Below are 27,789 nucleotides of genomic sequence, written 5' to 3' on the forward strand. Positions count from 1 at the left end.
TGCAGCCCCCTTGCAATGATATTAGTTCTAGTGTGGGAAAATATTATAATTGAGATCTGGTAAGTTATTTGCAGACTTCAAGTTTTTCTTTACACTGTGCTGACATTTAGTACAGCCCTGGTGAGGAAAACAATACAACCATTCATAGCTCTAGACATAGATTTCAATCGACTTAGACGGGCACAATGAAACTTGGTCATTCACTGGTTACCCATATTGTGTTCTCAAATTTTCTCTCAGCAAAAGTATAATGACTCAGTATTGTATGGTTGCATAGACAAGGGCTCGGAACAAGAGACACTAGTTTTGTCTGACGGTGTGAGAAAGTCGTGAAGGGATCTTTTCTTCCAGATGGTGTTAAATTCAGCTGCCTTTTTAACATTGGCCTTGCACAGCAATCTGCTGCTCGTCTTTCACAAAGGCTGCCTTGGTTCCCACTAGTTAACTTGCATACTCACGCAGCCCGCAACTTCACTCCAACTGGTTTACAATGCAGTGGTATGCTAAATAAACCTGATCCGGTTCCTGCCAATGGTAAAACTAGCTTTCAAAGAACTACTTAACTGATATTTACACTTCTTTTGACTTAAATGTGCATGCCTGCGGAATACTGCAGATTTCAAAGAAATATCACCTTATGATAAGGCCATTGTAGAGAGTATCTTGGACACCCTTTAGACTCATGCTCAGATATGGAAGGTCCTTCAACACACAAAAATAAAACAAAATGTCAGAAGTTTGATGTGTAATAGAAAAAAGAAAATTTGGGACATGTTGCAGCCAGAGCAGTGGAACAGCAAAAAATAAAATGAAAATAACATTGAAATGTATTTTTATTGATCGATAAGTTATGTAACATTAGTATGATACAAAGCAAGTTTGATATGACAATGGCAAACACATAATTTTAATATTGTTTATTTTCCTTAGATGTTATAGTTAACATATTTACATAAACGACCAAGATGTAGGCAAAAACTTCAGTAATTTGACTCCATTGAGTGCTTTGAGTAAACAATAGGTTTCCCCAGCAAACATCTTATTGCCTTAATTGAACCTCCTTGAGAAAGAAAACCACACACTTTGTAATGTAAATGTTAATTGTAGTAGACAATGGTTCTAGGTAAATAGCACCCCTGGACACGGGGCAAATGAAAGGAGCACAGGCCCTTTACAATGAAAGCTTGTTTGCACAAACACTGCTTCAAAGGTAAATAAACATGAGTCTTCTCAACAGTCACTACCACAGTAAAACTTCGGCACGTGTTCAGCAGCCAAACTGAGAAATTGCGTTATTAAAGTCTCAGCTTTTCTAAGTGAAGCTAACAGGGGTTTTACAGACTTTTCCAATCTCAATCTTATAAGAAGTTGAAGCAGTAAAGAAAAAATGCACTGAAGAAAAATAATGTATTTGGAAGTAACACTAATTTAGGCCATATGGAAGATAACAGGCAATTTTAGACATTTTTTTAATTGCAATGATTGTATTTATGTGCAAACGCCTATAAAAATGTTTGCCTGACAACATGTAAGAAAATATAAGGAATTTTAGAAAAGGATTATAATGGATTTCTCCAAAACCTCAAAGTTTATGGTAGGAGTAATTACTTTTAGGTAAAGTCAGAAAGAAAAGAAAATACTGTGTAGACCACATCGTGCTAGGAGTGCCCTAAAACTAGTTTAAACACATTGTGATTGTGATCAACTTTCTACAAGCTGATGGCTTCACAGCTTTATTTCCAGGATGTAGATTAGCATAAGTAGGCCAAGTTCCTGTGTCACAGAAAGAAGTAAACAACTCGACAAAGTCATAATGAGTGTTATGAGACTGACTTTAAAATACAGCACAGCCCAAACAAAAGTCAAAAGGTAACCACCAGGCCTTAGCCACAGGCTGAGGATTTCTCTGACAGACGTTCTTGGCATCCCTTTCCACCTGCTTTCCTTAGATAATGAAAATTTCAACCCAAGGAGAAAGCCAAATTTAATCATGGCCAGATTAAACAGTGGTTTAAAAATTCACAGAAACAGTACGTAGCAACTAGCAGCCAGTTGGTGCTGCCATTTGGGAGGCTGCAGATGGCTGTGGGTGGGAAATGCCTTTACTTTCTTAAGCGATGGAGATGAGTATGGTGTGTGTGCTTGATGTTTTTTTTTTCATACCCCTGCCCCCCAACAGGGCTGTCTGTCATAGGCTGCCGACTAGGCTTTACCACTTGCCCCCGAGCGTGGGAATCGGAGCGTCCTGCCGTTCACATCTCCTGCTTTCCGTTTAGCGGAATCAATTAGGCAAGACAGACCCTCAGATTCCCCACCCCCTTTCCATTTTTGTCAGGTCTATATACGTCCTAATTATTTCAGTTTGGGATGCCAGAGCTGTTTCCTGGATAGACCTGATCATCCTTAAACAAAAAGAGAGGAGGCGCACACGTGGGTTGTGGCGTAAATGTCACTTTCATTTCCAATGCTAGGCGCAGAGTAAGACAGAACATTTTTTTAACACTTTGACAAGAGGGGAGGCGATCTCGTCTCCATCATGTCTTTCTGCTTCAGTAGCTTCCTCAAGGAAACCCTCTCGGAACAGAGAAGCATCTGTCCTTGTATTTTGAATAGAAGAATAAAAATCAGACGTCCCCCCCTCTCCGTTTTCCCTGCTAGCTCTAAGGCCTCAGGAGATATAAATTATTAACCTTCCAGTATAAGCGTTACTGCAAGTCTAACTTCATAGAATTTAATGTTCAGCCCCAAATACATAGAAAGTTTCCAAGCACAAACTTCAAACTTGAGGGAGGGGCCTCAGAAGCGAACTGCCCAACTCGACATGATTATGGAATCATTTTTAAACGAGGTATCAGGCATCACTGTAACAGCTTTCTAAGGAAAACATTCTCTTATGTAAATGTTTGTTTCAAAATAGAACAATATAGAGAAGTACATGCATCTTCACTCATAAAAACACAACACAATTCTCCTCTAAGTGTACCGCCCCTCTCAAAACCTGGCCCCTTTCAATTTCAGAATGTGTGTCCCTTAATTTCCTTGCATCCCGCTTTTAATCATAAGAACAAAAAAAGTTAGATTCAATAAGCATTCCTGACCTTTCTCGTTTTTACTGTCTCTTGGTTGTAGTCTTTCATTCTTGGTAGCTCTCGGTGATCTTGAAGGAGTTTTTACTTTCGGTTATCTAGCTTTATGAAGACCAATACACTCATACAGCTAGATAACCAAAGATAACAACTCGCTTCCCTCACAAGGCTGTCTTCCTCTGGTTGGACTCCAGATCCCGATCCACTCTGGATTTACACAAGCGTACTCCTCCAGGATATTTGCCGCATTTAAGATTCCTCCTTTCATGCAAACATGACCTGGTTTCTGTCTGAGTGTCTGCGGCTAAAACATCCAGATAAGATCTGTTGCATTCAGAGTTTATTCCAAACTTTTTTTCCTTCCAGCAAGTAATCTCCAGCCGCGTTAGCCAGCAATTCATCTATTAATATCAGAAAGTAAGAAGCAGCGACTAAGGTGCAGCAAGCTGTTCCACTGAGCAGCAGCGTCCAGCCCTTTGCAGGGCTCTATTTGCATTGTAAATTGCTTCATTCTCACGGAAGATTCTTTAGCCTTCCTCTACTGAAATGTGTAAAGCCAACGGCAGTTTCCAGCGCTGGTTAAAGAGGAAGAGGGGGGAAATCCCATTCTATAGAAGTGACAGCTGATTCAAAGATCTGCTCCGGATCATTGGGTTAGGCATCATGAGCTTTTACCAAGTGCTGGCAGCTTGATTGCACATATCTTGTATGTGAATGTTTTAGGGGAAGATCCTCGGTTTCTCAGGACTTCTAGGCTGGGGAGAAGATGCTGTCTTGCTGGCGTACTGCTGCCCCCGGTCTGAAAGAAGGAGAAAAGGGCCATCATTGGAAGGGCTTTCACTGCCAAATTGTGGACCAGCCCGGCAAGGTCAAAGGTTTGAGACCGCGGGAGACCAAGGTAATGATGATGTCATGAGAAATCTCAAGTACATGGTTATTGATATGCATCAGTGATCAGCCTACTGCCCCAACCTGCTGCCAGGAGTAGCGGAGGCTGCAGCAGCGGCTGCAGCAGCGGTGGTGACGACGCAGCAGCAGTTTTGCAACAAGCCCTATTTTCTCAATCATCATTTCATCCACTAGCTCTCCCGACTGTTCCTGGAAAAGCAACCCACGGCCTTTTACCTCTTCGGCGCTAGTGTAGATCGCTCTAATATCCAAAGACTGGAGGAAATCTCTCTCTAAGGACAGATAAAAGCATTTCAGGTCTGGGGAACGTCTTTGCCTGCATTTCTCTTCTGGCAGATTGCATAGGCAGGCGAATGGAAGGCACTTTACTGTTGCTTAAAGCAGGGCCTCGTTTCTGGGGCTGGGAATCAGCACTGTAACACACAGTGAGTTGGAGTGTGATTACATTGACAATTTGCGTTGGTGTTGTGCTTTTTAATGGCTTCACAGCTCCGTCATGCTTCTATCTGCGTACCATGACGATAGGACAGCATATTCTGCAAGTTCCAATGGAACGATCTAAGCAGACGAGGGTCCTATTTTTTGTAATGACTGCATGTAAAGGGTGTGCACGTTAGAGTGCAGCCCAGGCAAACATTGCAGCAAGAGTTTTTAATGTACACAACTCTGTTGTAGTAAAAATGCGGAACCTTTGTCTACTGTCTTAAACATCAGATTTCATACCGTTAAAATATGCCTTAGACTTGCTTATGAAATTATGACAAAATTATTGTCTCCTGAAAATGCAGATAAAACAGCTGGATGTGAGGAGCATGGTGCCCTTCTTGCCCCACCCACTCATATTTCTCCCTATCTAGAAGCAGAATTTAATATATTAATTGGCTTCATTCATTGCCTTAGAAGTTGTTAAAGTGTGACTTTAAAATCACTTCAAAGGGGCCTTTTCTTTTCTATCCTTTATAATGGATGATTTGTCTAGCACATCTGTAATACCTAACATTCAGAGGCGTCTTCACAAAACATCCGTGGTAATCTATGTAAGAGGCATTTCTTCAGTAGATAACATTATGAAGTGTGATTCAAAATTACTAATTATTTTTGGTGGTGTTGCTTTTCTTTCAGTTACATGCTAAAAGAGCATTAATAATTCTTAATATCCATTGCAGAAATCACCAGGGTGTCACTATACTCTCAATTCCATGATGTATCTATTTTCCACAAAGACTAAACACTTTTAGATTTACATTTTTTGGAACATACATTTTTCTCAGTAATTCACTAATTTATTCATTTAAGACGTGAATGCTTATTCAATCACATACAGAGCACACAAATATAAACCCTGTAAAAGAGACTGACAAGTTTTTTTTATTCAAGAAAAATCTCCAGTGAAGAGTTTTAAACATAATATCACACCAATTAAGATATAACTGAGTATCAGAGGTTCCAATTTCTCCTTAGATTAATTTGTTTACTTTTATCTTAAGCATTCTTTTATTGGTTATTTAGAAAATATTAAGATGTGTAAAGAACTTACCTATATTTCTTATCAAATCATTAACAAGAAGTCAGATATAAAACGCACACGTCAACTACAGTCCAATTTTTAAAACACGTTCATGGAATTTTTGTTCCTTCTTAAACCATATGGTCACAACATAAACAGAAGCACATGCCACTTCTGACATTGTGTAAAGTCCTAATGAGCCTGGAAGCTTGGAAGATTAAGGAGCACTATGGCCTTGCTTTCCAAGAACTAGCAGCAGGGCAATTAGTGATCTGGCAGGTATTATATAAAGCAAGCAAATGATCAAATCTACTCCACTCTGTAAGTCAAAGCCCAAGAAATCAAGAATGCTTTGAATAGCCCCTTTGCTTCCCATGTGTCTAGGGCAAGCTATATATTGATCTGTGGGTGGGTGTGTATTATCCTCAATTTTTTTTTAGTTTGAAAATTATTTTGACTGTATTCCCATACTTAACAATGACATGTGATTTTAGAAACAGCATCTACAATGAGAGTTAACACACTGAATGTTTGGATGCTTCTGCCATTCGGAACTGCATAGGATGCTGTCTTCAAATAGCATCTTCTTAGGAAAGGCTATGTAGTCATGCCAACTTACTCTAAGCCTGGTCTCCATGCTTGGTATTCAAAACAGATTCATCATGGGAACCCCAAAGAGTGAAATGAGCCAAGATGAGGATTATGGGCCGTCTGTTTATTAGCCATGTTGCCAATTAAATATTTTATTTTTCTATCAACCTCGACTCTCAGAAGAAAATTAAATACACTAAGATTAAACCTGAGTGCCTGATTATTTATAATATTGCAAAGGTTTACAACATGGTTTTTTATATGTATTATCATATACACCTCACAATATGTTACAATCACACAGATCCACGGAATCCTAGCAATGTCACACGTGAAGAGAAGCTCTCAACAACAAACACACTTTTAAGTCAGGTATTTTTGCTTTTAGAAAGCTATCTGCTGAGCTACAGAATATTCACTTGAAAATCAGTGTACTGAAAGATATATGAATTCAAAGGGCTTTCCTGCCCATTCTCTAATAAATTTACATTAGTAGCTAGTAGATTAGAATGTGACTATCATGCTTGTTCTGATCATTTTATAGGTCTCCAAATTTCTGAAACATGGCTCAAAGCATTTTGGTTTGCTTGGGAATAAACAATCTCTGCTGGTTAAAAATAAAAAGTTATTATTTCCCCATATTCGAGTCAGAATTAGTCTATTTAATTAATTCAAATACATTTGGTTTATGATCAATATTTAGAACATCTCTAAGTCCCATTTACATTAATGCAGAATACATAAGAACTAGTCTAACACCAGCCCTTTTTAAATATTTGGTTTGTAAGAATTATAGGTGTGCAAAGTGTGGTCTATTAGTACAGTCAATACCACTATTGTCTTTATAAAAAGCCATTTTATTTACAGCAATGTCCATGGTTCAAATAATGTACTTACATTACTTGCATTGTAATAAAAGTATCTCACTCTTTCTTCTGAATATGAGCTTCTTTCTTATAGGTTGTTGCAGGCTATATGTGTATTATGCTGTATGCATATACATATATGTATATATTAATACATATTCACAAAGGCTCCTGCAGGAGAAACAACTGAACACACTGAAACTTAGATGTTTCTGGAATTCTTACATGTTTCTGCAAGGGGAAACACGTAATACACTGCAGACCTGTCTGTCAGTAAACAATGCACTATTTTGGCTTTGTACATCAGTCATATTTTATCAAGTAAAAAATCTTAAATTACCTTTGTTTGATTGGTCTATTCATTCTATGCTTCTTTGAAGTCTCATCTGAAAAATAGGCAATAAAACAAATGATCACAGTCTATATACATATATATGTCATATATAGATTATCTTAAAGTATTACAATTACTGTGATTCCTTAAAATACCAAAAGATTATATAAAACACCAGTACTGTGTATCTTGGACCTTAGCACCTACAGGGTTAAATATGCTAATTTGCATTTAAATGGAGACATGCATGATAATGGAAATGCAAAATGTGCAGAATCTAGAGGGGTTTGGGAAATTAATTTTTCTTTCTCCTTTTATTTTTAGCTTGGAAAGAAGAGAGACTTAAGAAACATTAGGGATTTGAACCTTGTAACCTGCCATACAAAAGAGAAGAGAGAGCCCCACCATGCAAGGATTTTTAAGTCTGGAACAAAGTCTTATTTTCTAAATGTTTAAGGGACTGAATTTCCTGGCCTTCCAGACAATGGGAATCCCAGGATAAATGTCTAATCCATTAAAAAGATGCAAATAGTTTACTGTAAGGCCACACAGCACAGTGAGATGTGCATTCATGGCTCCTGATTGGCTCTTTCCTTCAGTAAATCAATGAATAATGTAAAACCTGATTGCTGCAAAGTGGTGGATTTTATACCCTTCCCCCACCCCGACCCTTACAAGCCAATATTAGGAAGTCTTACATACTCCTGAAAATAGGTTGGGTTTTTAAAAGTGATTTTTTTGATGCTTACTATTATTTTGGACTGTAGGGGTGGAGCTGTTGTTTTTGCGAAATGAAAGTACTGCATCGGTTCAATTATGCTGACTACAGTGGCTCTTTCCTGCCATCGCCCTAGTTACTGGTGCCAAGGTGGAGAGAGAGGTGGTGGGCAGGTGTGGGCACCAAGAGAGGGAGAAAACGGTCTGACTTCATCCTTGTGGGCCCAAGGCAGACACAGCTCTAGACCCTCACCCCACCCCACGGCCGTGGCCGTGACTTGACAGGCCTGAGGTCTAACTTCTGATCGATTCCACTGAATTGCCCTGACCCCTTCAGACAGTACTCCATTCAGTCACCGTTGGCACATTTGCAAGAGGAAAACACCGCAGATCCTAATGCAAAAATGCATTGCTATGGTTCTCCTCGCTCCGGATTTTATGCATATACTCCCTAACCACCGAAAGAAGGTCTTGCCTTCACTTGATTTTGGGCTCTAAGCAAACGAAGGTCAGTCTTCGCTCGGATTCCAGAAGTGTCTGAAGCAGAGGAGCTCCAAGTCCCAGTAACTAACCATAAAGGTTGCATTTCGGGTAAAGCTAGACTCGGGATAGCCCTGTAAAATCGTCTCTCCCCTCCAAAATCCAGAAAGCAGCGGAAAAGGAGAAAATTCCCCATATGTAGTTAGCTATTGTACAAGTTTTACACCAGGATCTAATCTAACAGTGGCTTCTGTGTCAGGTAACTGAAACTTTGGGGCGATTCAGAATAGGCAAATTATTCAAAATGAGATCCCAGAATTCAAGAACGCAAAGCACAATTGTATTTAGCACTACATCTAAGAGAAGACCAGCTACCGACACCACAAATTTACATACAAAATTTCTTTTCCCTGCGTGAATTTTTCCTGGCATCTCTCTGCGATTAGGGGTCAGCCCGAAGGATAATTAACAGTCCTGGCTCGGACAACTCACAAGATCAACAGGTTTGGCAAGGGAGACACACAATCAATTAGCTAAAGCAAAGCCCCGGACTGGCCATCGGAGCGGCCCTTGGCCGACTCTTGGTGTGGGTACCGGACAACTACCGACAAGCGGGCCTAGCGCAGCCGGGGCTTGCAGTCTTCACAGAGCCAAGATACTCACTTGATGTCCTTGCGCCAGACAGTGTTGTTCCCCAAATCCAGCCGGACCGAAATTGAGGCTCCAAGCAGAAGACAAGATCCAGTCACAGCAGAACATGGCCACAGCACACAAGCAGGCTCCTTTAGGCGTCTCCAAAAAAGAAGGGAAAAAATATTTTTTTTTTCAGATCATTACATTTAAAACTGCCGCTCAATTCCACATGGTGGGCGATTCTTCCTCGATTGCGTCTAAAATAGTTTACGCTGCTCTTCTCTTCTGAGGGAGAGAGAAGGGCGCAAAAGACCAAGGAGGGGGAAAAAGCCAACTTTCCCCCCCACTCCAAGGACTTGCTCCCTGAGCCTCGGAGTGCAGAGTGAAGTGGTGTGTGCGAGGCTCGGCAAGTTTTTGGGGGGGCTGTCCAAGGTCTAGTCCAGCCCCCTCTGCCGAGGAGGACGTGCTCTGAAACTCAACCAATTTCCCCACTGCTTTTGTTACTGATGAACTGAAGCCCTATTGTTCATCCATTGCCACGGTCTTTTTCAGTCCCCACACTACGTTCTGCGTTGCCAGAGATAATGAATTTGCACCCAAACCTCTCATAGTCCCCTCCTGACAGACGGAACAAATTAGAAATGTCTCGTCTCAAGGAGGGGCAATGGTTACATTTTCCTATTGTAGGATGCAAAGCACACGTTTCTTTGGAAACTTATTTTGCCTTTTCTACCTTTTATTTTCTTCTTTTTTTTCCCTCTTTACCCCAGCTTTTCTCCTCTTGGTTTCTTAGACACATTTTAAAAAGAATCCCTGTCTTGTTTTCCCAGTGGACCATTTTATTAACTTGTGGGCCTTTCTGCCTCCCTTCCTCCTTTCTCCTTTTTCTCTTTCCTTTCTTTCGAGGTCCCCTTTGCAATATTATTTACAAACTTGGAAAATGACCTTTTGACTTGCAGAGTTTCTTTCTTTTTTTTCTTATGAAAAGTCTATTGGTTCAAGGCCTCCCCCCCCATTCTGATTGTTAGTGTGTTTCGCTAAAGACAAGGAATACATTATAAGGATTTCTCTTTTATAAATTCCAGTTTTATTGAAAAGGTACCAGGCATGCATGATAGAGGTTGTGAAGGAAGAAAAGCTTGTGTGTGTGTGTGTGTGTGTGTGTGTGTGTGTGTGTGTAGGGGCTGAGGTGCGGAGGTGCAGAAGGAGGGGCTGGAAGTGTGTAAAGAGAAAGGTGAGGGCTTTCAGGGTAGGTGGGTATCCTGCAACACCAGCAGGAGGCTGTCAGGGGTGCGGGCGCGTGGAAGGAGGGGGAGGCGGTGCAGGAATCTGTCCCGACGAGGGCCCTGTGCTCCCGCGGGCCTATTTGCGCGCCAGGAGCTGGAGGCAGCCTTGGCGCGGTTACCTAAGAGCCCGGGGCCGTAGTTAGAGCCTGCGCGACCCCGGGCGAGGAGGGGGCTGTGATCTGTAAAAATTCGACGGCCGCGGGTCTGTCTAAGTGACCCGGGGAGAAGGGAGGCTGCCCTGAGAGTCGCGGACGCCCTGTCCCACCGCCGGCCCCCAGCTTTCCCGCCCAGCGCAGCCGGAGGACAGCCAGCCAAGCGTGTCCTTGGCGGGAGGGTCCCCGCCCGCCGCGCGCGCACGCGGCCTCCGCGCACACGCACACGCACGCCCCCGCGCACACGCACACACTCCCCTCGCAGGCACGCGGCCCAGTGGCGGCGAGCAGGTCAGGAAAACAAAGCTGGGCTGCGAGGTGGAATCCGAAACGGCAGCCCTGGGAGGCTGAGACCGCGGCCTCTAGCGCCTCTTCCTAGCCTGCTGGCAGGTTTGTGCCCTTAGCCCTGCTGAGGCCGAGGACCCAACCCTCGCGGCTCCGAGCGGGTGGCGATCGCAGGCGGGAGCCAGTGTGCCCTGGGAGGTGCCAGCGGCCTCCCGCCCGGTGCGCGGGCACACGCGAGCCCAGCCTGCAGGCCTCCCGGTCTCCCAGCACTGCCGCCTCCACGCAGAAGCTGCTGAACTCTTAGAAGAAAACACCAGGCCTAATCCAAGCCGCAGCCAAAGGGATGGCTCCCACCTCAAGTCCCCGTCTTCAAACAATGCCACAGGAAGGGCCTGGCTGTCCAGGGGAAGCCTTGTGGGCGTATCTCTTCAGAGGGGAAAACTCGAGCCCCAGCCCCGCAGTCTTGGCCGGATAACTCCCCAGATTAGTCACCAGACCTGGCCTTGCAAAGAGTGGTCTTTGCCCCACGTCGCCTCCCTCTATGCTCATCAACCTAAGCTCCTTCCAATACACAACACACACACACACACACACACACACACACACACACACACACACACACACGTCACTCCCACTACAGTAAAACACTCGCTCCTGGCACTGCTTGCTATTAATGCGGCTGACACGCATAATTTGTTCACAGGTAAACAGGTACCAAAAAGAGAAGCCCTCACCATTTGGCTGGGCAATTTACCTTTCCCTACTAGGAACATGTGTAGCAAGCACAGCGTGTTTTAGGAGTGCTTTGCTGGTGTCTGTAGTCTCCCTTTCCTCTTCTTGTGGAGAGAAGAAGGAAAAAAAAAAAAGACTGTCCCATTGTCAATCTTCTTTCTGACAAGCGACCCGAGCGAGCGTTGTTCTAAAACACTTGGGATTCGTTTTGTTTGTTATCTGTTGCTTTTGGTTTGTTGTTTTAGGTGTGTGTGTGTCTGTGAGTCTGTTTGTTTCTCTTTTTTCCTGAGGAAAGAAAAGAACTTGTATTTGGTGGGGCTGAAAGCGCAGAACTAGAGTCTGTGTCTACGAAGGGAAGGCTGGCGAGGCGGGCAACTGCCGCGGGCAGAAACGAGGCAGCGGCTTGTCCTCCCCTGGGACTGGCAAGGGCGCTCGTGGCACCTCCGCTCGGGCTCGGCCACCGATAGATACAGCCACACAGGCTTTCGGGCTCCATCGGTTGCCGCTCCGTGTTTTCCCCCAGCCCGGCTTCACGTTCAAGGTTTAGCTGCGAGGTCACGTCCATTGACGTCAGCTCCCTGTCTCCCTCTACGTCCGGCTACATTTACATACATCAAGGAAATTAGGGCATTAAAAAAATATGCAAATCCTGCGCGAAGAGGAGCGGGTGCATTCCTGGAGCGATCGCCTTTTATTGAAGCTTTTAATTAAAGGGGCCAGTTGGCTAGCCCCTGAAACAACCGCCAAAATCCCCCAAAAGAGAAAAATAAACGCTGTAGCCTTCGGGAACGGTTGTCTCGGCTCCTGTTCTGTGGGCGGCTGAGGACCGCCGGCTGCCCTGCACCGAGAACAGGTTAGAGGAGGCAGCTCCGGCCCATGCATAATCAGGGCTCCGCGGCGCCTCCATTCTTTCCTCCTCCTCCTCCTTCTCCTCCTCCTTCTCCTCCTCCTCCACTCCTCCACCTTTCCTCCTCCTCTTCCTCCTCCTCCTGCTCCTCTTTGGTCCAGCCTGTATTATTTTTAATACTGATGCATATGTAAAGATATATTTGCATTTTCAAAAAATTCCTTGAAAATTTCTGGTTCTGCAGTTTTGTTGATTCCCTCCCCCTCCCTTTTTCTTCCTATTTTATATGTCTATCTGCTTCTGTTGTCCTTTCTGTCTTTTTTTTTTTTTTTGGCTAATGTCTGCTGCTATCTCTAGCTAGATTATATACACAGTTGCCTCCCTTCTTTTGTTTACGTAAGATTACAAATATGCATATGTGTTATGTATGCAATGCCACCTGGAGAACAGCCTAGTTCGATCATAAAAGAAACACATTTCTTTTCTCTTTCTTTCCATACCCCTCCATTGCCTATAATGCCTACCGTTTAGAGGCTCAAAGTTTGATTGTCTGATTAACTTCGTATTAGTAGAAACACAGGTTGGAGCCAATACATTTGAGAAAAGTCCGTGTGAGTGAAGGGATTCCAGATTTCTAAGGAACTGTGCTGATTAACTGGGGGAATGTGGTATTCACCACTATTGCTTTCTAGCATTTCTTGTAAAAAAAATCTATTTTAAAATGTGTAGACACAGCAATGGACAGCCTTCTGCAAGGAAGACATTTTCAACCATGTTGTGTGTTGTGTCGTGGCTGCAGCATTTCAAATGTACTGAGTTTTAGTTTATCTCAATATGGATGGAAACACATTATCTTGATTGCAAAGCATCCTTAATTCCAAACTTTGAAGTAAAAACACACAAACAAAACAGTTAACTATATTAATCCAGTTGGTGTGCCTTATCATATCCAGGCCTTGAGTTGGATTTCAAGCATTAGCAATCTTGTTTATAGGATAGGATTTTTCCTTCCTGGCAGCATAACTCTTCAGCACAATGACTATTGAATATATGTATATTTAAATCATATATTAACATTCCCTAAAGCTATCTTATAAAAAAGACCCAATCCATAATTGTATAACCACAAAGAACAGAAAATGTGCACACATGCAGCTTTTTCAATTAAACAAGTCCGAGTACATGCACAGGTAATTAGTTTTCCTATGAATGACTTACCTGTAAAGATACTCAAGGCGAGACTCAGACCTCCCCAGTGGTTTTTGTGTATAAATATTCACAAGTAATTCCTCCCATTTCAAACCTACACTGTATGCCATCTTTAATGTTGGACCGTCTAGCATCCATTTTCAGCACCCTTAATTCTTATGGCATTTTCCAGCTTACCTCTGGCTACAGTTTTTCCAAGCTCATATGATATGTCACCCAATAAAAAGTGGTCAGATGGCTATGCGTAAAACATTAAAAAAATGGAAACACATCCATCGTCCTGGTTTACCCTTACCTTGCCATATATAGCAAGATTACGTTTCCTGAGGTAAAATTTCAGCACGTTTTATGTATAATTGCAGGATTCCGTAACTAGTTACAGAATTCCGGCTGGGGTGGGAGGCACCAGGCCGAATGAATCAATTCAGCAAGCTGAATGTCTGAGTTTGGCTGCAATTCAATTGTGTGTGGCTGTTTGTTCTTGCCTGAGCTTCTTGGCACATACCTGCCCGCTTTTATGCAGGATCAGGACAAACACTCTGGCCACGTTGCAGGGCATAGAGTGTCGGTGCATGTATTTAGATGGAAGTAGCAAGGAATGTGGAATGTATTGCTGTCTGAGCATGCATGTGTGTACAGATGCATGTGCACGCGCGCTGTGTGACAAGGGACAGAGAGAGGTACACCTCTTATCTCTGATCTCTCTGTAATCTTTTCTGTTTCTAATCTCCCTCTTTGGTTTCACCAACACTGCGGTGTGCGCGCTGTGGCTTACCCCGAGGGCCCACGGCTTGGTGGCTTCCTGGCTTGGTGGGTGTTGCAGTTGAGGGTGGGTAGCGCCGCTGTCGCTGCTGCCGCCGGTCCGGGTGCTCTGTCCCAGCACGGCAGCAGAGCGCGCGGTGTCGGAGCCCCCTCCCTCCCGCCCTCACCCCCCATCTTCTCTTCCCCTCCCCTCTGCGCCTCCCTCCACCCCCCACCCCCGCCCTGCATTACCATATGGAGGCCGAGTCCCCGCGAATCACAGCAGCAGCGGGCGGTATTTGAATAAGCCCCGCAACCCCAGTCGGACCCCAACTCCTCCACAAGCGGAGTCCTCTGCACCTAGGACACCGTGCTGGCCCATAACCTGGCTGCTACCGACACCTAAAGTCTCTTACGCGTCTCATGGAGAGGGCCAGATAAGAGTGATGGGCCTCCTCTTGCTAGTTTCATATTAACTTGACTGATAGAATCAGACAATAAATTATACAAGAAAGGGAACGGGAAAGAGAAAGAAAAGAGGCGAGAAATAGAAGTGAAAGGAACGGGCGAGAGGCGCTGTAGAGGGGAGCAAGAAGACAGAGGCAAGAAGAAGCAGAAAATGAGAGAAAAGGTTGAGTGAAACAGAGGGAGAAAGGGAAAGGATGAGACCGGAAGAAATAGCCAAATATATAAATTCGAGCATTTCAAGCTAAAAATACCACCTCACTGAACTTCACAACCTACAATTAGACACGTGTCCGTTTTACCCCACCTCCAGAGATAAATCTGCTGTCTCGATAAAAATGATTATTTAAAATTGCATAACAGACATAAGACTTTAAATGAAGGAGCCAATTTTATGAAACATAGCAAAGGTTGTGGCATTTAATGAAGGTATTTGCCAACTTTGGCTAAAAATTCAGCCTCTCTTTGAATATGCAGCCTCTTGCGCTGCCGTCCTGAGAGGGGATGCCTCAGCTTAGACAGCACAACAAAATTATCCCAATGTTCTTGGGACTTTAGGTGAGAATTTTTTTTCCTGTTTTCTACTTTTCTGTTTGTTATGTTATTCCTCTTTACGAATATTTTACTTTTACACGAACCACAGCAGTATGGGTCCTTAAAAACAAAGACAGCTAACTCATGACTGAAGATATTCTTCTTAGACTCAAATTAAATACAGAGCTAGTTCCATTTTCACCGTACCCCTTGCGACTGCACAAGACTGAATTTAGGGTGTTTCATGCCATCTCCCCCTGCCACCTTCTAATCAGAGAAGTGAGGGCCCTATGCAAAGAAATCAGGATTGTAATAACCTCCAGCCATCTATAGGATATAACCATTGTTAAGTGCCCCTCTTGGAATCTGCAAGCCAAATGCTATCCCCTTTTGAAAGACACAAAAAGAACGCCTCTGATTAATAATCGCTTACGCTGCATATTGAGCCAAAGCCAGGGGCCCACAGGATGCCAGAGAAAGGAGCAGAATTCTCAATACCTAGAATCTTAACACAGATTCCAAAGATGAGCTAACCCTATCCAGAGGAGATTAACACTTAGTAAACAATGCTTTGGAGAGGGAAGCAGAGGACACGAGTGTATTTCAAAATTTCCTTTCTGGGCCAGAGCAAGGGGTGGCCTATGCGTTCACCCGACATTCTGCTTACAGGCATGTGGTCAAAAATCATAGGTAGCTCTGGGTCCAATCTTAGAGTTTTGCCCCTCCCCCATCTCCTTTTTTTCCTTGTCTTTTGAGACAAGGATATAAAAACTCTTTCTGTGGCTAGTTCCCGTGAAGCTGGTTTTGACCTCTTGTTTATTTTCAAAGTTAAATCAGAACCATGTCTGAATTCTTCAATTTTGGGTTTTACCAGGGTGCTCCTGACAGCCCACGCCCTCCCCCACCCTCGGCTTGTGAAGAGAAAGAAGGGGGCGTGGGTGGCAGATGAAGAAGGCTTTCAGCCTATTCCGTAGGGGCGGCCTTTTGACTCCACCAAATTCGTCTCTCCTTTCTCTCTCCATAGATATTTTCTTAGGTCGATTACTGCGGCCATGGCCAGGTGAGCCAGGGCAGAGTTTAAGGGGAAACAAATGAGGGACCATCACATCCTTGGATCTCAGAGGAGGCTGGGAGAGCATCCTGGGCCAAAAGCTGAGTGGTGCTAGGGGCCAACGTCGGGCTCCAGGCTCCTGCCAGCAGGGAAACAGCGACACCTACTGGCCCCTTGAGCACCGCACTTGGGCCGTCGGGGCGGCCCTGACCTGGAGAACCTGCATTCTCTGGTCTTGGGGAGATTCAAGAGCTTTGTGTTTAAGGCTCTTGGGACCTCCCTAGCCATTGATGCTCCAGGAAAGGCAAAACTATAATTTCTAGAGGACGTTAGGGGCCTCCAGAAGGGGCTTGATCACACAGGCAACACACAAACCCACAAGCCGAAAGTCCTTTCTTCTGGGAACCCTAGGGACCTGCAAATGCAGCTGACCACAGTCCTTCCTTCGGTTTTATAAGGCCCAAGAAAATGTCGAAATCCTAATTGACTTGGGCTTGGGCTTATAATATAGTCTTTTCCACCACCACACCTATATTTCAGCGCCAGTTGAAGAGTGTATCTTTTAAAATGCCTGGCGCCATAGGCCTGTAAAATGGTTAAGTCCTTCTGGGTACTGGATGGCTTTGTCACCTTTACCCCCAGGCACTGCATTCAGAAAACATGGAATGATGGTGATGCTTTTGAGACCTAAGGCTAGACACACACACACACACACACACACACACACACAGAGAGAGAGAGAGAGAGAGAGAGAGAGAGAGAGAGAGAGAGAGAGAGAGACAGAGAGAGACAGAGAGAGAGAGAGACAGAGAGAGAGACAGAGAGAGAGACAGAGAGACAGAGAGAGACAGAGAGACAGAAAGAGCGCGCAGAGAGACAGAGAGAGACAGAGAGACAGAGACAGAGTATTTCAAAGTAGATAGGTTAAAGTATGTCTATTTTATAAAAAGTACGTCTGGGCACAATTTGGGTATTCTAGGCTTTGTCTCATGAGTCTTTCTGTAAAATCAAATAGGCATTTCATATGAAAACATGTGATGTAGGTGGTCCCAGCAGTGAGTAGAGGAGGGAGGGGACCCAGCATCCCCTCCTTTCTACATGGTTCCTTTACACGTGCCAGGTTCTAGGCCAGCAGGGGCCTCTGAAACCTTACCGTAATTCAGGACTGACCTGTTCAAATATTAAGGCAGATTCCTCCCCCTTAAAATACTGGAGCATTTGAACTAGCATTTGGAGTCTTCAAGGTTTCAGTTTAAAATGTCGCCTATTAACAAATCCCAGGTGTTTTTTAAAAAACAATAAATTCACCTGTTAATTCAAAGGTCAAGAGTTCATATTGAAAATTCTCATTCTTAGCTTTAGAACACTGGTTGGAACCAGGGTCTACATGGTTAACTCAGGAAAAGGACAGGGTGGGGAAGAAGCTTTGGTCGGGCTAAGTTATTGTCTATTCTGCAGAAATGAAAAAGTTTGCTAATTCCTTTCTTCTTTACATGAAACAGGATGTTCCTAGTGTCCCTAAAAGCAGGTTTTAAAATAGCTGTCTTTCAATTTCCTTTTCTATTAAATAAAAAAAAATCTCTGAGAAGTTTAAAAAGCCTTACCTCATTTTTTATAATTGCAACTTTCTTGTTCTAATTTTCCTGTCAAGTGGATAGGAGTGAGTTTGGTAACATACGGACTCACCTTAGCAATTTGTATATTTTGTGCATAAACTCATATTACTAACACTGCATAAAAGACAGCACTATTCTTATATCCTTCCCAACAAGCATTATAGCTTGCTGAATGTAAAGTTTCCCCTTGAAAAATGAAAACCTCATAGGGAAGGAAAATGATCGCAGAACAATTAAATTATGCACTGCACATAAGCATGCAGCCAAAGCAACCCAGTTCACAAGGCTCTTCAGGTATTGGAAGCACCTTGGGAAATGGTGGGTTTTGTTTTTGGTTTGTTTTTCCCCCTTTCTACGTGGGGGTTTTAGATTGTGTCTTATTTGTGACCCCCCAAATCATAACTAGAATGAATTCTTGTTTAATTATCTTTAGTACGACTCTAAATATTATTTGGCCTTAATGTGAAAAATACAGAAAAATAGAATGTGTGCTTCAAAATGGTGGAATTTCTCTGCATCTACATAACAGCCAGCCCCACGAAGCTAGCATAGTATATCCTGGGTAACGGAAATTAACTTGATTTCGGACAGAAAATTAGATCAACATAATCATTTATTTCTCATAGGAACCATGAAAATACTTGCTATGAAAACCTAGGTGTGTATGGGTATAGCGATGTGTGCGGAGCAAGGGTGGAAGCAAGTCTCTTGTGTGCTTCGGTGTCCCCTGGTTTGTTCTCGCTTCAGCCTCAGGTTCAGTGTAGAATTAAACAATTGAGAACAGGCTGAGCTCATTAGACTGGGTCTGTGTTCTTTGTCACATCTGCCTGTGTTCTACAGTCACCAGGCCCGGTGTGCTTGCTTCTTTCCCCGCTTGTTGAGTAGCATGGAAGAGAAGGATGCGAGGATGAGAATATTGATCAGAAAGGAACATTACTGTATGTGAGGATGAGATAGATACATTTGAAGCCTTCTGATCCCAGCTAGCTGACTGTCTGCGGAGGAAGCCTTTCTGTGCAAGTTGGCAGTCTGAGTGGATGAAGATCTTGGGAAGAGAAGATGGTTTCTGGATTTTGAGTGGTGTTTCCTTCAGCTTCTTGGAAAGGAGCTTCAAGGACACCTGTGTCTACTTGGAGAGGCGTGTGTGTGTGTGTGTGTGTGTGTGTGTGTGTGTGTGTGTGTGTGTGTGTGTGAAGAGCAAACATTTCATCAAAAAATATATTCGTAAAATTCTGCCATGTTATCTGTTGGGACCAGGCATCAAGGTCACTAACTAACCCGGATAACTCAGGGGAGGGGGCAACATTGTTGCTTTTGATAGTATGGACGTGGCTACTTTCATTTTTCTGGCTCTTTACGCACTTCTTTTGAGTGGGGCGAGGCTGAATTCCCTCCCCCTCCCCCTCCCCCTCCTTTCTTGATCCTGGCAAACAAAACCGTTCTACCACTTGAGCCATCTGCCGCAGGTGTATTAGATGGCAGGGGGCCGACCTAACTACACTCTAGTCTCTTCCAGGTCCTCACCGCTCTGCACCAAACAAATGAGTCCTGTTCTGCCACTAGGGTGCCGAGGTGGATGGTGGATGCTGGCCCCAGCCTTTGGCAACACTCAGTGCTTAGAAACCAGAGCCAGCTGACAACACACGCAACACACAGGCACAGAGAAAATGCCCGGCCAACGAGTGCTCCTTCAGCGCCACCTCCCAGCTGCACACAAATGGAGCATACATACAGAACATTTAAAAGCCCTTTAGATTCCCTCTTAATTCTTGCTAACTTAGAGCTCTCTTACTCATTACTCAGAGCCCCCCGAGTGTGTTTGCGTGGAGAGGGGCACGCATGAATGTACGTGTCTATTTAAAAACGCTTATTGGTAGGTCAGCAGCAGCTGATCAGTCCTGGTGTCCAATAATCTTTTTGACTACACAGGAATTTTCATTAAAGTCATTCTTTTTTAAAGGGAAAATAATATTCTGCACCATCTAGGAATCTTAGGTTAGGTTCGAGGGAACGGTAGAACCTGAGAGTGCCCGCTTTGCCAAACTTTCCCCTTTCAAGGTTTGAGAGACGCACACTTCCTTACTTCCTGACGCCAGAGCGTCCCTTGAACGCGGACGTGTAAGGAGGGCAGCTGCGGGAAGGCCGGCATTGGGAGAAGACGCTGGAAGGAAGGCACAGCCGTCGCAGATTCCCCACGCGGGCTGGGAAGCAGCCTTGGGCAAGAGCCTGAGCTAGGAGCCACGAAGCAGGCTTACAGCACCCATTTGGCCAGGGACCTTTTGATGCTGTAGCCCTTCCCCTACCCTCACCCCATCCCAGTTTTAACCGCTGTTTGACTACCGCGGGTCTTTTAGGTTTGGGCGGGGTTTGGACCCTACCAAGTGGGAACTCCTGGGCCCCCAGTGTACTCACCTTAGGCGGTGGCCCTGACAAATCTTGGCCCAGAGGCATCAAGTTTCCACTCCCAGATGTACCAGATTCCCTCCTGTCTTCCAGTCACCGCAGGCCTCTCCTCTCTCTCTCTCTCTCTCTCTCTCTCTCTCTCTCTCTCTCTCTCTCTCTCTCTCTCTCTCTCTATCTCATCTTGTGACTTTTAGAGGCAAAAGCTTGGTTTTTCAGAGGAGGGGGAGGGATGTGGAAGAGAGGGGGATGGGGAAGGGAGAGAGGAAAAGAAAGGGAGAGAAAAAGAATGGAGGGTGAAGACCAGGGGAATCAGAAGATAGTGCGGGCGTTGGTAGAAGAGGAGGAGGAAGAGGTGGAGGGATGGGAGGGGTAGGGTGGAGTAACAGAAGATGGGGTGGGATGTGACCGCCAGGAATAAATTGCTCCCCACCCAGCTGCAGTGCGACGCCCCCAGCGTCTCTGGGGAGCCGGTACGTCAGCTCCCAACTGGCCTAGGAGGGGCAGTACAAAAGCTAGTGCCGCAGGACCCCCTGCGAGGGCTTCCACCCAGTCCAGCCAGCCCTGGAGGCGGCTCCACCAGCCAGCGCCTCGCTTGGGCAAGGTGGCGGTGCCGGGCCTTCAAGCGATCCGGAACTTTTACTTCACCACGGGAGCCTAGTCATTCTGTTTTGTGACACACTAATGCAGGGGCCCGCGGGGCATCTTCGCGTCCTCACTCTGGCTGTCGGCTCCCTGGTCAGAGAAGCGGCTGTAGGTGGGCTCGTGCACCCGCCCGCACCCCAACCCTCGATTCCCCGCGCAGGGGTTAAGATTGAGCCCCAAGTCTCCGTTATTCACAGGGCATCCCGGCTTCTTTCTTGCGGAGTTTCTCTCTCTCTCTCTCTCTCTCTCTCTCTCTCTCTCTCTCTCTCTCTCTCTCTCTCTCTCTCTCTCTCTCTCTTCCCCCTCTGTGTGTGTGCGTGTGTGAGTGTGTATGTGTGTGTGGGGGGCGTGTGTGTGTTCGTGCTCACTCAGGAGTGCATATGTATATACGCTCACAACGCACACGCTGGGGGAAAAATGTAAAATTCAGCACAAAAGTAGCTTTGGTCTCCTCCAGCTTGGAGAGCTGAGCAAGTTAAACATACTGAGTTAATTGAGATTACAGTTCAAAGCAAGAAACAAGGCAGAAGCTCACCAGATGATTTCAAGTGAGGTCTTAAACTGCTAGGACCATTTATTATTGTTAACTATGACGAAAATAGGCCGAAAATGAGGAGGGCAGAAAGCAGGACATTTTTGGCAGCGGTCAGAGAAGCTGGAAGCGTTTGGAAAGATTTTCCTGAGTAGGAGCGTCCAGGATGGATAAAGGTGGAAGCCAGAGAATCCCACAAAACCCGCTTCAGTACGTGACGAGATTAGAAATGGGAGCATGCTTTCTGACACAGACAACCCATTAGTTCTCTGTTAAACGCATTAAACCAGCCCCATGCAATGATTTCATGGCCGCCGTTAACGCACAAACACGGCGGTACCCTAGAGGGTGAGCGCGGTTGGTTTGAAAAATTGTGACGCATTCATAAAGAGGAAAAGTTTAAACATCGATATCAAAACACGTGAATGTGTTTTCTCAGACAACAATCCCCTAAATATAGTGAGGTCACCCCCATCTTCATTTCCTTGCTGGCCTGTAGATGAGACCTTGTACAGTAGACCTCTAGGTTCCACCTAATTGTACTTACATACATCTGAATAGCATGTCATAGAATGTGGGGAGGGGAATCATGAGGAGAAGCCTTTTATTAGCAATTTTATTCTCCCAAAGCTGTTTAATTTCAATAATAGCAATGGTGTCGCTGTAACCATCTCCCTTCTCCCATTGCAGCAAGACTACCAAACGGTTCCCCGCACTGAGGATTTTGCTTACTTAGTTGAGAGTCTACTATTGTTGTGTTGTTATATACCTACCCGATGCCAGGAAGAATTTCCTGGACATTAGCTTGTTTGACATCTGGCATGAGAACTCATTTATCTGCTAGATCTTATTTTAGAATAACAATGATAAAATATTGTCAATTTATGACTACTATGGATCTGAAGTAAAATGGAAAATGAAGGTGTTCTCAATTTGAAAAACTATATTAGTTAAAAGCAAATAAAAACACTTCCTTTGAGCAGAACAGACTGCCTATGAACTATATTAAAGAATTTCACCAACCTGATTGGGATTTTCAAGATTCTCCCGGAGAGCAGCAATAGGAAACCAAATGAAAAGCCCAACCTTCACCATTGGATCACTGTGCCAAGAACCAATGTCTCCCAAACTTACAAAGCTGCACTGGTAGGGACTGTCTCAGGATGAAAGGTCTCCATCTCAGTGCATCACCCACTCATTCTGAAGACAGTGTTTGTATCAGGGCAGCACACAGACTAAAGTACAGTGATAGTGACAAGGCAGGGGCAGGACTTGTATCGTTTTTCAGCATTTAACAGCTGCACAGTGATTAAGCGGCCTTGCTTGGTTTATACTATTTTTAGATGTTTGGCTATCTTTGTCTGAAATTAGGAGACACTGTCAGAGGAGGTAGAAGGGTGTGCCAATCACAGCTTTAGACTTCAGATGTCTGGTACTTAGAGGAAGCACAACGCTGTGCGGAAGAAGATCTCAGCAGCTTATAAAAACTTCCCTTTATACTTGAGACAGATAACTTCATAAATTGCACTTTAGTTTTCCTTTTAAAATGTATCTCTATTGTCAGATTTGCTCATATGAACTTACAAAATGAGCCCAGGGATCTTTAAGTGGGTGGCAGATCGCCACTGACACCCCACAGACACACAGCTCGCCTTTCTGCAAGGTGGGGAACTTTCCAGGAGGAAATCAGTAAAGCTCCAAGCTACAGCTTGGTTTGTGCTGCTGGCACTGTGCGTGTGGCTTGAATGAGGAACTTGGAAATCTGACCTGAATCTGGGGAGAAGAGGAGGATTTCTCTCTCCCAGTTCTGTCAGGGAGGGGACAGCTTTATGCTGGACTATTCTCTCAAGGTATGGCTGGCCTAGAAGATTTACAACAGGGATTCATGGAAAAAGCTCACATGTGTTCCCCAAAACAAGGGCAGCAGCATGATTCTTTTTCAATGAGTATTCCTGTAAAAAACAAAAAAACAACAGCTTTGGCAATAACCAGGAAGGCAAGAAAACGCAACACCATACAACATTGATTATGACATATTAATAGGTCCATTTGCACCCCCCCAATTGTGTTTGTATTTTTCCTGGCAATCTCTCACAGACTGTAAAAATGTTGTTTACAGGTAGTCATTGCTGCTAGTTCTTCCTATAATTATCACAGGCGCTCAAGGGCATTCTGGGGTCATATAAATAACAATATAAAGAAGATGCCAGATTTCAAGGAACTATGTAAATGGGCAATAGTCTACAGAGATGGAGCTTCATTTGTGTAACTTGGACTCAAGTATTTCTAGCCTGTAAGTTCTTGTCTAAATTCACCAGTCTGAATTAAGGAGCCAGGATCTACAGCTCACCTCTGGCCTGACCACTACAGAGCTTCTGCTATAGTTTTTTTTGTGTGTGTGTGTGAGTGTGTGTGTGTGAGTGTGTGTGTGTGTGTGTACATTTTTAAACTTTCTTTTTGGTCACCTTGAATGAATATGCCTTTCAGGAATCAAGAGGGAAATTCAAATTTAGACTTCATATCCGTCTCTTAAACGCGATTCTGTTTTATCATTAAAACATTAAGACCACTCCCCAAATTCAGCACGTGACTTTTTAAAGGCTCAAATGGTTCCTTTAGTTATCTAAGGCTTCAGTATCTGTAGTTGTCAAATTTCAGGATGGCAACAACGTGGCGTCGGAAAAGACACTGACAATAGTTGAGCTGAGGTCATTTATTCTTAAAGTCTCTTTCCTTCCTGCCTAGTGAAATGCAGGTTGGCGCTGTTTGAAATTCCCCTTCTACAGTTACCAAAACTGGAGAAATGAATTCCACGTAGGGAGTGCTCCTGTGGCCTTGGCTCAGAGAAAAGGTCTTGAATGGGCTCTTGGGTTTAAATTTAGAATCTGCCTTCTGCGCGGCTTGTCAAAAGTTTTATTACTCTTAAAGGAGGGGTCTCTCTGTCAGTGGCCATATATATGTATATACAAGCATATATACGTATGTGTGATTTTAATGTGTGAGTGTGTATGAGTGAGTGAGTTGGTATATGATTTTGCATTTATACTCACATTCAGCCACGCTGAGGGGATCAAAAGGCTAACAAAAGGCATCAGGATAGAACCTTCCCGGCTTCTACAAGAGGGAGGGTAGCCCAGTTTTTGCCTTCCCTGCTTGGAATGCAGGCCTCCCGAGCTGTGAGCCGTCCTCAGGTGAGCGGCTGAGGAGATGCCAGGCTCGTTGCCAGTTTTCCGAAGCACTTTGACCTTGGCCGCCATTTCGCTTGTTCTTTTCCTTCAAATCACACCTGCTGCCACAGAACCGGTACACCTGATACCAGATGTAGTCAAAAGGAAAAGAAAAGAGAATGCCTTGCTCTCTCTAATTCCCTTTGGTAGGAGCCCAGGCCGCCAAATCCATTACATAATTCCAGCTCAAGCTGACACCTGTGCTCGCCCCGGAGAAGGGTCGGGTTGCAGAGCCTGTGCTGGGACAGTAGCAAGAGCAGGCGGTGGCTGAACAAAAGTTTGGGCTGTAGGTGGGTTCTCTTTCGTGGTTAAGGTTGAACTGGATCTCGGAGGGACATGTTTCAAGGGCCCCCCTCCCCCAAATTTAGGGTTGTGAAACCTAAAATGTTGTTTCAAAACCCCGGAATTCACTTAAGGGGTGTTCGAAATCCCTGGGTGTTCCAGCTTCGGCAAACTTCGGGAGCGCCCCCTCTCATTTTCAAGAAAAGTGGACTTTTCATAAGCTGTGGGACATCTCCCGAGATCTCTAATCTGCCTCCTCCTGCCCACCCCCGGATACTGTTGATGTGCACTTTGTTGGTGCTCATGGCCTAGCACGTAGATGTAGTCAGTAGCCCGACTGGAATTCCCCTTTCCCCTGAAGGCGTCACAATGCTTCATTAACGTACTGACCATTATTAACGAGTCCAACAGAGCCCCCCTTCCCACCACAAATGCGCGCGTCGCTTCCTGGCCGCCCATGCCTCAGTAGTTTGCAGAAAGGTAGTTCAGTGAGTGACCGCTCGCAAACCCACTCTCTCACAGGTTGAATGGCCACGTCTTTGGGGAACCAGATAAAGAAAATCCAATCCCCCAGCTACAAGGGCGTTCACAGGCTCCCCCCATACCTTCTCTCCAGCACCTCAAAAGACAAGTAAGATAAACGACAAGTGAGATAATGACTTAGATCTGAATTAAGATTTCCAATATTTTATGCCGAAGGAATTAAGAACACTAGAGGTGACCCACCTACTAGAACAACATGGCAAAGAAACATGTCATGACGGTTTACAAATATGACTAAGTTGGAGAGATATGTTGGAGTACACCCGGGCTTCGTTTCAAGCTGTTTTTAAGAATTTCGTTGAGGCCTGGAGCTATGACTTAGTCCTCCCCACCCCACCCCGGCCGTAGAAGGAAATCTTTGGGGACTCTGGTTGGAAAATACTTTAAAGCTATCCCTAAGATTTCCTGAAGATCTCAAAAAGCAAAAAATGCGCGGGTAGCAAGAACCAGAAAATTTCTCAGGACACTTCAGACCTCTCGCTCACACACTGAAACCAGGGTCGATTTGTGGTATGCACCCCAATCATTACCCGCCTCTTCTCGTTCTCTGTCAAAAGACACGAGAACCGCCGCCGCGTATATTTCTTTCTTCTACCAATTTCAAAGACCTTTAGGAATGTCTTTGTGCACTACGCCCTAAATAAATCTCCTCTTTGTACATTCGTGTGCGCCTAGAACAGAGTACACCCGCCACCATCTTCTGCATAGCGACAAGCGCTGTAAGAAGTCTCCCTATGGACCAGAATGCCGGCGGGGCCAGAAAGCATGCTGCCCAGCCTGCGACAGCGGAGTGAAGCCGGCCCCGCAGAACCTGCGTTCTCGAAGAACGCCTTCTTCACCACAGCAACTTAGCAAGCCCCACCCAACAAAAGTTAAAGTATGATGACACTATACCTTGCCCCGGGTTACTCTGGCGCCTGTCTCCCAGTTTAGACATGCTGGAAGTGTTGGGTTTGGGGAAGTTTGCTTTGGCTGGGTGTGAGTTGTCTATATAAGCCCTGCTGCAAGTACTCTACGAAGGAACCCGCCTTGATGGACTCGGGTGTTAATTAACGCGAGGCTAATTTGAGCTCTAGCAGTCAGAGACTGCAGGTCGAGAGGCGAGCCACGAGGGGCCAGTGACCTCTAGTGGACAACAGGGGATATGCAACGCGAGTGAGCCGGTGCGCCAGCCTGGATAAAAGAGAAAACCAAGTTGCTGCTCCGAATTCCTCCCAATCTAACGTCAGCGGGCAACACAAGTGCACTATTTAAGGGCAAAGAGATGTCAGCAAGGGATGTAGAACATGGATATACGCTCTTCTGAATCATCTAAAATTTAAGTGAATACAGTTCACACACACACACACACACACACACACACACACACACACACACACACACGCGCCTTCACCGTTTTTTAAGACAAACGATAGAAGGGGGTTAGAAAGCGAATATTAAAACCTTTGGTTTCTGAACCTAGAGAAAAACAGAGCTGATTTCAAGGCTCCTGTTGGAGAAAGTTCACTACATCTGCTCTTGCTTTCAGAGACTGCTCCGAAAAGCTTAACTGGCTTAACAAGAGAAAGTAAAAGAAGGAACAACGTTTTGTTTTTCTAAGTTCTTTCCCTCAGTCAAGCAGGGCTGGACAAGATGGGAGAGACTGAAACATCAAACTGACTTAAAAATACATTTCACAGTGATCTGTTTCTCTTTCTCCGCGTATTTCATCAGTTATTTTGGAAAAGATTGTCCTGGCACTACACAAGTTGAAAACAAACCATGAACCTCGGTAATTCTGAACTCTGTTAAAAAAAAAAACCCTAAATAAACGAACTTTTCATTTTGGCTTTCCTATTCCTCAGACTGCAACAGAGGGCAGAAGGTGGCTTGCCCCCCATCCCGGAAAATCAAGCCGAAGTCTCCCAGCGGCACAGCTCAAAGCCCCCAAGCCAGACTGGTGCTCTGACCCCACTTGAGGTTTTGCAGTGGGGCTCACTTCAATTTCCTGCTTACGGAGTTTTTGAGGATGCCCCAGGTTTTCCTCCTTGGGCAACCTTTCTCCCCAGGCTGAAGTGTGATTTAGTGGTCTTTCCAAGGCCCTAGGAATCTGGAAAGTTCCGTGGGTAGGCAAGTCATG

At 44.8% G+C, this 27,789-nt stretch overlaps 2 long non-coding RNA genes across 4 annotated transcripts in view; one reads left to right on the forward strand and one right to left on the reverse strand.

The window, feature by feature from the left end:
• Positions 1-659: 659 nt before the first annotated feature.
• On the reverse strand, positions 660-26,686 carry LOC142852050 (uncharacterized). 3 transcript variants are annotated; one of them, XR_012910906.1, is made up of 4 exons: positions 26,565-26,686; positions 9,154-9,282; positions 7,300-7,345; positions 660-3,885 (listed from the first exon to the last, which is right to left on the reverse strand). It is a non-coding gene; the product is annotated as an uncharacterized LOC142852050 (long non-coding RNA). The 3 variants fall into 3 exon arrangements; XR_012910904.1 differs by lacking the exon at positions 26,565-26,686 and adding an exon at positions 20,454-20,767; XR_012910905.1 differs by lacking the exon at positions 26,565-26,686 and adding an exon at positions 14,410-14,511.
• LOC142852051 (uncharacterized) overlaps positions 12,148-27,789 on the forward strand; it is a 114,004-nt gene continuing 98,362 nt past the window's right edge. The window contains exon 1 of the long non-coding RNA XR_012910907.1: positions 12,148-12,431. This is a non-coding gene — a long non-coding RNA (uncharacterized LOC142852051). The remainder of the gene's footprint in view (positions 12,432-27,789) is intronic.

The sequence above is a fragment of the Microtus pennsylvanicus genome, chromosome 6, assembly GCF_037038515.1.
Source record: "Microtus pennsylvanicus isolate mMicPen1 chromosome 6, mMicPen1.hap1, whole genome shotgun sequence".
Lineage (NCBI taxonomy): Eukaryota > Metazoa > Chordata > Mammalia > Rodentia > Cricetidae > Microtus > Microtus pennsylvanicus.